The 11,385-nt window shown below is 51.5% G+C and overlaps 1 protein-coding gene across 1 annotated transcript in view; it reads right to left on the bottom strand.

Moving 5' to 3' along the window:
- The window catches only part of DND1 (DND microRNA-mediated repression inhibitor 1), a 17,918-nt gene that overhangs the window by 6,249 nt on the left and 284 nt on the right, over positions 1-11,385 (bottom strand). The window lies entirely within an intron of this gene.

The following is an 11,385-nucleotide window of genomic DNA, read 5'->3' as shown; positions in this document are numbered from 1 at the left end:
GCTGGAATTGCAGGGCTGCAGCCTGATGGCAGGCAGAGCACTACCCACCACAGCCAGTAAGTTGGTGAAGGGGAAGAGACATGGGATGGGGCCGATCTAGGCCCCAGGTTAAGGGAGGGAATGGGGCCCTAGGGTGGGTGGTGGGGTGCTCTGTGCCTGGGCAGCTTGTCCAGGGGTACAGGGGGGCTTTCACTGCTGTGCATACCTCAGGAGAGGCCTACAGTCAGGCGCCACCCAGATCTGTGTGCAGCACGGAGGTGGGCTGGGCTCTGCACACTGCTGCCAGTGCCTTGGGAGCCTGCTGCCGCCGGCTCCTAAGGCAACAGCAGCAGGGTGCAGATCCCAGCCCACAGCAGCAGCCTGCCTCTGCCCCACACACAAATCCAGGCGACACTCCTGAGGTGCGCAGTGTTGGGAGCCTCCCCACGGTCCTGGGTGAGCTGGCCGGGCCCCGAGCATCCAACCATCTGCTCCAGGGCCCCATGTACTCGAGCTCCTGCCCCACTCCCTCCCTCACTGTGGGGTCCTCAATCTGCTCCACACTTCTTCCCTGACTTACCTGCTCAGGTGGGCAGTGCTCCGCACGCCGTTTGGCTGCAATCCAGGCTGCCTGAAGGCTTCATGTCTGTCTGTCTGAGAGTACCACCCCCCTCTTCCCCCTCCCTGCAGCTCCCCAGAGCCCGCACTCTGGCTACCCTGTGACCCTCTGTGCTGCCCCATGTTTGGAGGGCTAAGCCCTGTTAGCCCCAGCCTTCCACCACTTATGGCTGTGTGCCTGCCTGCTGCATGTGTGCAGGTAAAGTATTTTTGGCAGAATATTCACTGAACTACTGCAACCCATTTGCCAAGGTAGTTCCATGAATATTCTTTGAAAAAATGATACTTTACCCACATGTGCCGCAAAATTTCCAATAAGAAACCTGTGATTTTCTCGGGGCCCTAGGCATGGGCAAGTTGTCCCAGGTGGGGTAGGGGAGGCCGAGGCCAGCACTGGGCTGACCCCAGTAGCCTTACTTGGGGTCCTGGGGGCTCCACTTTTGAGTGGTGTGCCCTGCTCCGTTTTTTTCCTCCAGAGGGTTCCCACCACTGTGTGCACCTCAGGAGTGCCCCCTGGATTTGTGAGTGGGGCACAAAAAAGAAAGAGCACCTGTGAAAAACAAAAACGGAGTAGTGCATGCATGGGCAACACACCCTTGCAGTGCAGAGAACATCTAGATGTGTGGTGTGTGGTATGTGGCACTGCAGACACATATCCAGATGAGCACAGTATGGGCTTAAGAATCCTAGGTGCACATGAAGTGAAAGGCTGCTGCAGAGGCTGAGGATCAGAGCAAGAAACAAGCAACCATGTCCTCACTCTTTAAGAAGACCACGTAAGGCAGCCTGGCAAGGCAAATGGAGGCATTTTCCCTTGTGGAGGCTTTCACAGCAGTGAACAACCTGCTGGAGAAACTCAATCACTTTTAGATATGTGAAGGCTCAGAAAAAGAAAAAACCCAAAAAACAACACAAAAACAAAAACAAAACCCAACTGGTTTTCCCCCCTCATTTTTTCCTGAAAGATTGCAAAAAATTAAAAAACCCTTCTTAAATGTTTTCTTTTAGAATGATGAATAAAAATTCATAAGACAAGGTGTTTATATATTGCTATCCTTTACTCCCCAAAAAGGAGTTCTAATAATTATGTAAAAGGAAGACTTATGCAAGACTATCAACAGTATCAGATCATTACAATTTCTGTATGCTGAGGACATGCGGTATAGTACAACTGTCAAAAGCAAGAGCAAGATGCATTTCTGCCACCAGGGAACACTGCCATTTTCACAAAAGGAACAAGAATTCAGTGCCTTTTTTTTTTTTTGCTTGGGGACTTCCTCTATTGTTGACTTTTGATCTAGAGCAGGGGCAGGCTATTTTGGGAGAAGGGCTGCTTACCCAGTTTTGGCATGCTGTTGAGGGCCACACAGGTAGCCCTCCCCTGGTGCCCCACACCCTGGTCACCATCTTGGGACGAATGTCCTAGGGCCAGCACCAACAGGGCCCAGAGCAGGGTGCAGGCTGGCAGGGGTCTGCAGAGCCTGGCTGGGCTGCACCAGCAGGGAGAAGGGAGCTGGCCTGGTTCCAGAGAGCCCCTGCTGGCTGGGACCCTGTACCCCTGCTGCCACTGGCCCTAGGACACTGGTGTGGGCCTAGTGCTCCTTCACCCACTCACTCCCAGTGGCTCCCCAGCCCCATGGTACAGGCAGGGGGCAGCGCACACCTCCAACCCCCTGCTCGCCGGTAAGGAATGAGCTGGTGCTAAGCGCAGGGAAAAGCAGCCCATTGCCTGCCCTGTGGCCAGTGCTCTCTGCTACAGCCACTCACAGCCTGCGCGGGGCTGTCCTGGGCAGGCACAGGCAGCCCCACATGGGCTGCAAGCAGCTGCAGCGCGGGACACCGGCCATGGAAGGGGCTGCTCCCCCACTCAGCACCAGCTTGTAACCTGCCCCTGCTGCCAGCCTGGGCCCCATGCCGACTCTGGGCTCACCCGCTGGGACTGTGCATGGCGGAAGCAGCAGCTGCAGCCCCCCCACTGCTTGCCATGCTGGGCAACATTTGCTGCTGCTGCCTGCTTGTGCACTGGGCAGCTCAGCTGCGGTGGTGGCAGCCTCACCACAGCCTACCAAGACATTCCTTACCAAATGGTCCAGATAAAAATCAGTTGTTTTTGAGAATTTAAGTGCATCTCCACTTACAAGTACAGAAGAAGGAAAAGTGAAAGACAGACTGGAAGAATTTTGTTGCCAATCAGTTCATGCTGCTGCAGATCTCTTGGATCCAAGATTCAGAGGCAGAATCGGTGCCACTCAGATATCCCACCAATATATCAGGGCACCTCTAGCTCCAGGCAATAGCTGTGAAGCTGAACCAATACTATAAGTACAGTCTGTCACTGTGACATGGGTCACTTAGTCAGCTGCATCCCTTTTTAGTGCTGCTCACATTTTGGACCCCAACTAAGTGCCTGTTCGGAGTTGTGATGCTCAGCTAGCGAAATCAATCCCTGGATAAGGGAAAGAGCACACGTGACAAGGAACATTCTGCTTACTAGAGCTGCCCTGACAGATTTTTTGGGTTGATACCGACAGCCAATTAAGGAGGCATATCTGCCAATACCAATCCCATTTCCAATAGGCAGCCCAGCAGCTTGGAGAGCAGTGTTCGGCTGGCAAGTCTGTTGTGGTGGAAGGGAAAGGGCATGGGAGCGGGGGACAACGACACAGGTAGAGGCCCCCTGCAGTAAGGGCAGGGGTGGTGCTGGGACAGGACACAGGACAGAGCTAGGACTCATCTGGGGAATGGGGGGGGGAGGGGAAAGGCCCGCTCCCACCGCTGCCGCTTGCCCTGTCCCGAGCATAGCCTGGCTTAGTCCCACCAGGAAGAGCCGGCGCAGCCCCAGGCCCAGCCAGGAGCAGCAGCAGCAGCCCTCCCCACCCCATTCACAGATCCAGGAGCATATGGCTCCCATGCCCTTCCAGAGGTGCATGCTTGGGTGGGAGCCCCCCCACCCCTCCAGACAAGCCACAGCTCCATTCTGTGCCCTGCCCTGGCTGGACAGCCCCAGCCCTAGCACCACTCCCTCCCTCACCACAGGGGCCTTGATCTGCCACCCTCCCCCCCATGCCCCTTCCATCCCATCTCCCCTTCCACAACAACAGACTTACCAGCTGGGCGCAACTCTCCAAGCTGCCAGTCTGTGCTCCTCACATCTAGGTGCTGTGCTGCAGCTGCACGCATGCACAAGGCATTTGTCAGCCACATCAGGCAAAAAAAGCCAATTTCCAATATAGTCAATTTTCTTTATATCAGTGCCAATCCAACATCAGATCGATGCATCTGTGCACCTCTACTGCTTACGTGAACTTTGTCAAAGAGTGCCAGAAGTCTGTGCCTGGGGGACTCTTTCTGATTAGTTTCTACATCTGTACACCCTGGCAGAACAATGAATGCCTCACCATACCAACAAACTCAGTGTACAGACAAGTGTTCATCCCAGAGAGACAGTGAATGTCAGCAGCAACTGCTGGTGGATGGTGCATGCTAGCATTTAAGCATGAACTGCCTGTCTCAAGATTTAGCATTGATTAAACTCCTTTTTACAACATCATTTAATAAAGTATGGTGATGCTATTAGTTATAATTCATATTGTGTATAGCTTTACTTTCATAAGACACTTCAGTTTAGAGTTTAACTGAATGCTTATATTGCTTAATACTGTGTCAATTAATGGCTTTCACGTGCTTAAACTGGGGTGAGAGGTGGGACTGCTAGGGCTCCTTGGTCAAAAGCATGGGGGACCCTGCTGTGATAAGCCCACCAAAATGATGGCCAGCCCCACAATCAACCTGTGAAATCAGCTGCCTGGCTCCTTGATTTCAATAGGTCCCCAATTATGATGAGCCACAAAGTCGACTTACTCCCTCAGCACTTCCTATATAGAAATGCTGATGCCTTTCTGGGGCAGTTTTAAAGTCTGGATTCCTGTTCCACCCAAAGGAGGAATGGGGGTGGGGGCGGTGCAGCCACACCACCGTACCCCCAACCACCCCCACATACCACCTCTCTCAACAAAGGCTGAGGGCAGTTTATTCCAAGACCAAATAGTTTATAAAGCAAGGGGGAACAAAACAGATTTCCTAAATAACTTCTGATCCCATGAGCCAGATGAGTTCGATAGAGCTGGCCCATGGGCCTGATCAAGACCCACATGCCAGGATTGGGCACTGGGGCCCGATACTGCCCTCTCCAAGCCCATGTGTCAGGATTTGACTCTGGGGCCTGGTGCCATCCCTGCTTAGCACTGCCTGCTAGGATCAGGTACTGATCCAGTGCCACTACTCTCCCTGCTGCCAAGTTTCTGGATCTGTGGGGAGCCCTGTGGGCCAAATGGCATGGGGTGGAGGCAGCCCATGGGCCAGATGTAATATTGTTTAGGGCAAGGGTATTCAACAACTTAGCCTTACTTACACCTGCCCAAGTAAGCTAACCTTACAGGACTTTCAGATACCCAGGCTCAGGCTCTGGTGGTGTTACCTATCAGCTCCGTGTCCATAAGGGAACCCTGGCACCAGCTTGCTGGACTTAAAGGACTCCCCCCCCCGCCCAACCCAGAACCAAGCAGAAAAGTATAATAACTCTCTCAGGCCATACGTTCCTCAGTCCCAGTATGGGAGACCCATTTAAACTTGGTTGACTAAAACTCAGTTGCTGGGCTAGGGAATGCTGAGGCAAGAGACTGGGTATGGGAGACATTTGAACAATGGTTAAGGACTCATCACAATGTCCAGTCTGTTGGAGCCCTGACCACAGATGCCATCGTACTTTTCCTAGGATGACTGGTGGAAGTCCTCACCACAAAATTTATGAATGCTCCAAGTAATCCCCTTAAGTATGTTAAAAGACTACAGTAAGATCTGAAAGTCATGCTAAGCTAAGGCTATTCACGATAGGTAAAATACAAAACACTGATGCTGACTTCACAGTGCAAGCACAGCTAGGCTATCTAAGATGAAATAATGCAGTAACCCTTCCAGCCAGCTCTTAGGTGTCTGGTTACTCCTTAAAACTTCGTTTTTCAATCAGTTTCTTGAGATGTTCCAAACCAGATAACCCCTTGTCACTGAAAAAGGCAATTCATTTAAATAGAAACTGTTTATATAAACATCATCATTTTCCCTATCAGTTATGGCTTGGGGGCCTCTCGATTTACACAGTTAAAAGAATGCTTTGAAGAGGCTGGACTAAGGGTATACAAAAAAACCCCCCAAAACAGTAAAGCAGCAAACAGTGTGCTTTGAGAGGGAGAAATCTCTGACACTATCCACTGTTGTTCTCAAGAAGCTGGGATAAACAGACTGTCTCTCTTGGTTGCCTGTTTAACCTTCAGCTATCATGTTAGGAACTTTTAACACCCAAGTGCCTTGGAACAGCAAGATTCCAGTTCTCTTAGCATAGCTTTCTGAACCTGAATTTTATTAGTTAAGCTTGAGCTAGGTTTCCTCAAATACTCAATTGAACCAGAGTTATGTTGTAATTGTTTTTGTTTTTCCTTGCATGGCTATTACTACTAGCACCATCATAAGTTTCATATACTTAGCAATTAATAACTTGTCAAACTGGTAGTAACTGGGTGCATTTTTTTTTCTCTACTTCCTCTTCCCTACTTACTCTGCAGCAATGCTTCTTTTACCCCAGCCAAAGATCCTTGTAAAGCTGCAAAATACTGTGGAGTCTGCTCATCAAGAGGTTATCATTACTAGGACACTTAGGGCAAAAGATTGGGACGTGCCAAGTTTGAGACCCATAATGGGATCAGCTTGTATGGGTTGATTGACCCAGTTTGGCTCAGACATCCCCTAATGAACTGAATGCTGGCCCATGAGGGTGTCAGCTGGACACCCAGCCCGATTCAGAGGTATTCTGTTCACCTGCATGCTTGTGTCCAACTGCATTTTACTGTTTCCCTGATGAACTGGGATATGAGGGTGTCAGCCTGTACATGCTGATCAACCAAGTCAAGCATGCCATGTTAGAGAGAGAGAGAGAGAAAAAAAAGACACATTTGGTGGCTGGAGGAACCCAGCCCTATTGAAACAGAGTCCTACAAGATAGCTCCACTGGGGGGTGAAGACTTGCAGAAGGGAGAGATAAGAGCTCCATATAGAAACTCAAGTAACACAAGCAACACACTGATAGAATTACAGAGACCCCAGAAATGTACCCCTAATAAGTGAACACACCCCAAAGTGACGGGCACATCTCGTAATAGCAGGTCTCAAGGCACAAGTTCCAGAGCAGAGAACCAGCTAATCAGGAATAAACCTCCATGTTTTTGCCAAGTGAAATTGGCACAATGATGGTACTTGCCAGAGGTTGTTCTCAGCTGAACTCATGGATCATGACAGGACACAAGGGAGAATAATCTTGGACAGTTCAACCATAAATGGCCTATATACCTACTTCTCCTCATGTCAAAGGGGAACATTAAGAAGCCAGACAAGACTTGCTATGCAAGATGCAAGGCTCTCTTAGGGTGATAATTTATCAAACCAACTGCAGAGTTGGGACAGAGTTGGACAAGCTTTCAAATACAAAACATTCTTCTTCAGGTCTGAGGAATAAAATCCAGTCTATACAGTTAGTCCAACAGAAGACATCACCCTAACAAAATCCTTCTTTCTGGCATAATTCCTGGACAGCTACAACACCACTCTTAACACTGCTATGGCTCATTATGTCAGAAATCTGCAGAGATTCCCCTCTCATCAAGGACCGTTTCCCTGGTCTGGTGCTACTACACCATAGCATGATGTAAATATCATCTAATGAGTCCATGTACTTCACCCATGTAAGAATCGTGGAAGCATCCTGCTCCCCCCACCTCATTCTGAGGCGAGATGGAAACAGAGGTTCTCACTGTAAAGAAGTGGTTTAAAATAAAGCAAAATGCATAAAGCGTACCAAGTAGTGAAGAAATAGCCACCACCTACCAGCCTCAAATTTGATCCGAAACAGCATTAGCATGGAAAATGATTGTCAGTTTGACTTATTCATACCAATGACAAGCTGCATTCTTCATTTTATATATTTTTTTTTTATAGCTGAAAGGACGCAAAAAAAAAAAATAAAAAAAAAAAATAAAAAATAAAAAAATGGCAGCTACCTGACCTAACCCAAAGATACCAGCTGTTTTCTTAGTTACAAAATTACTGAAACTAAGAAAAGGATTTGAGACCCTGAGCATGTGACAATGGAAAGTTTAAAATTTAGTCTTCATGAAATTCTTGGGTAAAATAGATGCAACCCATTGAATAGATGTTCTTATTTTCATTTAAAAGGAACACAAATAAGACATCCACAAGCACTAACTTGGAATTTGGAAAAGTTGAAGAGCCACTATTGGGTTTGTCCCAGGAACATAGGATTGGGCAAGGGGGAAGCCACACCTGCAGATAAACGAGAAGGGAAAAACAATCTACTTGTTCCAGGGCTCCAAAGCAGTGAAGAAGTGTGCTGGGGAGTATTGCCTACGCAGTTTATCAGCCACGCTGACCTACAGCTGTGACTGCGTGATGTCATCAGGAGATGTTACCCGATGGGGATAAAAGCCGGCCCCAAGAGTGTGGAAACGGGCATGCTGGGAACAAAGAGCGCAGTGGGGAGCTGAAGATCTGGCAGGGGGTGAATCGGTGGCTGCAAGCCCTCCCCACCCCAGAGAGGAACAGCATTGGCCGGGGCAGGAAAGCTGGCATGGAGACTAGTGGCAGCGGCAGCAGGACCTATCACAGCCACCACTGGGACTGACCAGTTCAGCAGCGAGCTGGAGGGACCAGCCGAGAGATCGGCAGCAGTGGGAGCCACCGAGCACAGCAGTAACAGGTGCAGCAGAGGCGCTGAGCTAAAGAGGGCTCCGGCAGGAGCCAAAGGAGATCCTGATTGGGGTGGGAGCACAGGTCCCAGCCCAGGGAATGCGCCTGCCGAAGTCACCGGGGAAGTGGAGTCAGCTATAGCACTAGGGCTGCTTCCTCTTCCCCCGCTTTCCTTTGTTCTTTTCCCCTTATTGTGTTTTTCCCCCCTCACTGTTTTGTTCCCTCTTGGACTTTGTTGGCAGGGCTTAGGGGTCCTCACTGTCAGGCTTGTGTTGTGGTGGTGGCGTAGATTCTTTAGTTTTCCTTTCTTCTCATTCTGTTTTCTTTCCCCACCCAGCACGGGTTTACCCAGTGCTTTCCATTGGACTTCAGGAGACCAGGGGCCTTGACAGAGGATCGCAGGGTGCAGTGAACGTGGCGGTGGTCAGTGGCATCCCCCTGGAATATCCAGAGAATGTCTTGGAAGACGGGACATCTCGAATCTCCTCAGACCCAGGTAGAACCTCAGACATTCTTCCACAACGAAGGGGACATAGATCATCATCCAAGGGTCAGTTGCAAAGAGATCTGGAGGCCTGTCTCAAAGGGTGGCACATGGCCAGGGTACAGGGAAGGTTGGAGCCCCGCGGACACTCGCCAAGGGATGTGACGACTCTGGAGGCACCCTCAAAGGAGACTCCCTACACTGGAGATCCATCCCAAGTTGTGGCAGGCAAGTTTGGGGGCCACTCCGACAGCGACTGAGGGATCCTCCGGGGCCTACACAAGACTCCTTGGCACACAGGACCAGATGCCTGTACAAAGGCAGTGTGACAGCAGATCATAGAGCGGAGGCGGACACAGGGTTACAGTGATCCGGCCAAGTCCTTTGGAGAGAATCACTCTTAGGCAAGGACAGGCAATTACTTTGGGCAGAGGGCCACTTACCAAGTTTTGGGAAGCTGTCAAGGGCCACATGGGTAGCCCTGCTCCTTGACAGTTGCCCTGCCCCTGGTTGCCATATTGGGACCAGAAATCCAACCCCCTAGCCCCTGACCTTTGCCACTGGAAGTCCCTCTCCTTGCCCTGGAAGTACTCCTTTTGGGAAGAAGGGTACTGTGACCTGGAAACTGTGAAAAAGATATATATATGCACGTGCACATGTACCATCTACTATAACTTATTCAAAAATATTTTTCTACTGATTTCTGCATTTACAAAAAGTGTATCTAGAGGTGGCTGCATAATAGTTTAAAATACACTCCTACTGTGCTTTGTGTGGACAGCAAGGGGTATAAGTGGCGGTGTGGCTGGGAAGAGTGTGTGTGGGTATGGTGGCTGGGTGTGTGCTAAGAGAGCCAGGGCCAGGCTGCCAGCTCCATAGCATGCAGCTCTAGAACACTGCACGTGAGCCTCACACGATGCAGCCAGGCAGACACCATGCCCAGGCACTGCACTTCTACAGCCCCATCCTGGGTCTTTGCCAGTCCCAGGGCACTTGCACAGGCTCCATGTTTCTGCCTGCAACCACCTTTCCCCGTGTTCCCTCCTGCAGGCTTGCCCACTGCTCCCTGCAGCTGCCCTGCTTCCTGCAGCGCTCCCCACAGCCTTCTGCCAGGACCTGCCGCAGCCTTGCTGCAACTCCGCTGCCTGCCACAACCATCGCTTACCATGGCTCCATCTGCCGGAGGCCCCCATGCTGATGCTGCACACCAGGGCCCACTGTGCCTGTGCCACTGCCACCCACTGGGGCTCTACTGCCCGCCAGGTCCTGGCCACGGCTCTGCCACCCACTAGGGCCCATTTCCTGCTGTGGCTCTGCTGCCTCCCCACCACACAGCTGTGGCTCTGCTGCCTGTCAGGGCCTGCTGTGGCTCCACTGCCCACTGGGGCTCCGCCACCTACCCAGTCCTGCTGCGGCACTGCCACCCACTGGCTCTATAGAGCCAGAGGCTTCTGGTTGGGGGCTGAGGGTGGGAAGGGGGTGGGGGTAGAGCCAGGCTAGACTTGCTGCTCAGCCACAGGCTCCGGCTGGGTCCTGCTGCCGCTGGTCACCTATCTTGACAGAAGCCACAGGCAGATATAAAATTAAATTTTCTAAATTTTTTAAAAAGGTCCTGTGGGCTAGATAGAGTGGGCTGGCAGGCCAGATCCAGCCCATGGGCGGTATTTTGCCCACCCCTGCTCTTAGGTGTCCCTGCAGTTAAATCTTTACCTTTAAATTTCTGTGCAAGTGTGTAAATAGGAGTCTCCAGCTTCTAGAAGGAAGCAGAGATTCAACTTGCGACTGCAAAACAACATGTCTCTTGGAAAGGAATCAGCTGCCCACCACAGCCAATTTAACAGAGCACGGCAACTTGAGGTGCCCGAAATTTGTCTGTAGAGAACTGGCAGTCAGTATAGCAGAACCATCCAGACCAGCATTTCTCCCATGGGCTGCGAACCAAACAGAAAGTTCAGAGGATGCAGAATAGACCCCTTTAACTCAGAACAGAGTCTTTTCCCATCAACAGCAGGACAACCCTCAGCCCCTGTGCCACCCTGGCTTTCCACAAATCTAGAGATGTTGCCAGCCCCTAGGTTGGAGGGGAGGACAAGGACCACATCAGGAGAAGGAAGACCCATATACAGGGCAGCAATGGAGAGAGGAGAAGGAAGAGGACAAGAGCTGAAGCTGAAAGAGTAAAACGGAGCAGATGAGGGAAGCAAGCCAGAACCAGCCTCTCCAGAGGAGCTGCAAGGGAAGCCCAGTGCGGCTCGGAGCCCTACACAAGCTCCAGGTGCGGCAGCTCGAGGCCCGGCCCCTCGCAAGACAACACGCGCGGGCCGGCAGTTGCAGAAGCGCGGGAGGAGCCGGTGGCTCCACGCCACGGAGCCGAGGGAAGGAGGCGGCCGATCCCGCGCCCTGGCACGCGACGTCGAAGGGAGCCGCGTCCCGGCAACGGCGGGACCTGGGCCGCCCGCCCCGCGCCGCGCCCCTCCCTGCGCACGGGCAGC

The sequence above is a fragment of the Crocodylus porosus genome, unplaced genomic scaffold (assembly GCF_001723895.1).
Source record: "Crocodylus porosus isolate Cpor-Errol unplaced genomic scaffold, CroPor_comp1, whole genome shotgun sequence".
NCBI lineage: Eukaryota > Metazoa > Chordata > Crocodylia > Crocodylidae > Crocodylus > Crocodylus porosus.
This window is presented reverse-complemented; position numbering and strand designations above follow the sequence as displayed.